This window comes from Rattus norvegicus, unplaced genomic scaffold, assembly GCF_021556685.1.
Source record: "Rattus norvegicus strain SHRSP/BbbUtx unplaced genomic scaffold, alternate assembly SHRSP_T2T unassigned-0000143, whole genome shotgun sequence".
NCBI lineage: Eukaryota > Metazoa > Chordata > Mammalia > Rodentia > Muridae > Rattus > Rattus norvegicus.
Genome location: NW_028238864.1, coordinates 22,501 through 25,000, shown reverse-complemented (window position 1 = coordinate 25,000; position 2,500 = coordinate 22,501).

Sequence of the window (2,500 nt, the reverse complement as noted above, 5' to 3'; positions counted from 1 at the left end):
AGGACCTCTGGAGGAGCGGCCAGGGCTCTTAACCGCTGAGACATCTCTCCAGCCCTCTTTTTCCAGTTTTAAATAAGCCTCGTTAGTTGAGCGATCTGGGGAGTTGCTTTTCTTTCCAATTTGTGTGTGGGGGGGGCAGCAATGGATCCAGTATCCAATTCCCCTTTCTCTCGATAACATCTTATTACAGTAAGATGGCTCGATTTCATTTGCAATTACTTTCTTATTCTAGACGAAGGTTGATGAATAAATCTTCTTGTCGCTCCATGAAGGAGGGAATAAAATAATATTTGGCTAGGTCTATATTCCTTCATTTTTATTTCTCTTTGTTTCTTGTCCTTTCTTTAAAAGAAAGAGGTCAACCAATCGGTGTGTACCACCACCACCACCACCACCACCACCACCACCGAGTTGTAGGGATCCATTATGGGCCCCTGTCTGTCTGCCTGTCTGATTCATTCGTGTTTATTTAAACGTCCTCCAATGATGGTTGTGCAGTGAAAGAAATGCGTGCCCGAGCTCGAGCTCGTGCGCAAACACACACACACACACACACACACACACACACACACACACACACACACCACACGGGGGGGGCAATGGGGGGTGAGGAGGAGGAGGAGGAGGAGGAGGATGAGGAGGAGGAAAGCTTGGGTTGGGTGGTTTGAGGATTTGAAGGTTTAGCCCTGCAATGTTCCTTACAACTTAAAAACTTTGTGACACACAAAGCGATATTCATTTTCTCCTTCTACTTTTCACTCTGTAGACCAAGATGGCAGACTATATCAGCCTTTGTGGAATGTGACCTTGTATTGCTTTGCCCTACTCTGCTCTGCTCTGCTCTGCTCTGCTCTGCTCAACTTAACAGACGTGTTTTTGCTTTTGTTTATGATTTTTGCTTGCTTGCTTGCTCGCTCGCTCCCATGACTTGACTGTGGTTTCCCTTTCTATTACAGCACGGTGACCAGACTGCCTTGGGGTAATCAGAAAGGAGGCCAGAAGCAGTCTTTTTTCTGACGCACTGAGACTACATACCAGCCGATTTGGAGGAAAAGATCTCCCTCCCTCCCTCCCTCCCTCCCTCCCTCCCTCCCTCCCTCCCTCCCTCCCTCCCTCCCTCCCTCCTTGACCCATTTTCCCTCTTTCCCGATACACTCAATAAATTTAAAGTAAATCAATGAATCAAGTCTCTAGTAATTTATTTGTTGGGATTTATTTGTTGGAAATTATCCCTCCACACCTTCGCCCCTCCCCCCACCACTCGAGGATGTCTCCCTGGGGGGGGGGGGCGGGGGGGTTGGGTGGACTCGTGTAGGCATACCTCTCCTCCCTTGGCTTTCCGGTCCACTTCGCTCCAGCATACCTAACTCTTTGGAAATGGTAATAGAGTTCATGACACACCCTCACAGAGAGAGGAAGAGTCCGATCGTTCACTGATTCGCTCTCACCCAGCCTCGCCCTGACAGCTCAGGCATGTCTAAATCCGAATGTGGGCAATATTTACATGACTTGACTTGGTGCTTCTAACTTTTTCTCTCTCTTTTTTTTTTTTTCTTCTTTAGTATTTTTTTCTTTACCCTACAAACAGCACACTGCAGCTGTCTTCGGACACACAGCAGATCGATCCCATAACAGAGGGTTGTGAGCCACCATGGGAATAGAACTCAGGACCTCTGGAAGAACACAGTCAGAACTCTTAACTGCTGACTCCATTATTTCCGATTAATGTTTAATGTTTATTTTATTTTATTTTATTTTATTTTATTTTATTTTCGGAGCTGGGGACCGAACCCAGGGCCTTGTGCTTCCTAGGCAAGCGCTCTACCACTGAGCTAAATCCCCAACCCCAATGTTTAATGTTTAAATAAATAAACCTTGTAAAGAAATTAAGCATCTTAAAACCATAGGCATGTGCATCCCCTCCTCATTCGTTCATTCCCTCGCTCATTCATTCATTCATTCAGACAGACAGACAGACAGACAGACAGACAGACAGACAGACAGCAACCAAAGTCTAGCCTTTAACAAAGCAAGAAAGCATACCCTGCGGGACGCACAGATGAATTCCTGAGGCTTACCCTGCAGAGCTTACATGAGGCTTAGTAAAGGACTGACCTGACAACAGCTACCTACATACGTTGAAAAGTCTACCTGGTATTGACGGATGATGACAAACTGTATGTGTGATACAAAACTGTATGTGTGGTTCCCCTTATAACTCATCTCGAAGAGCCCAGCTGTTGGGGCTCGTTCTTTTGGGGGGAAATGGAGGCTTTTCATCTTTCCCAAAGCTCCTCCTAGATCCTTTCTGTCCATCTGTCCATCCGTCTGTCCGTCCGTCTGTCCGTCCGTCCGTCCATCAAATTCTACCCTAGGCCTGCCCTTAGGTTGGTGGTCGTCCATTGAGTGCTAGTGACTTCTGACTTGTCTCTGTCTTCCCCTCTGAGAACTGTATTTAGATCTGATGCAGGCACGCAGGCAGGCAGGCAGGCAGGCAGGC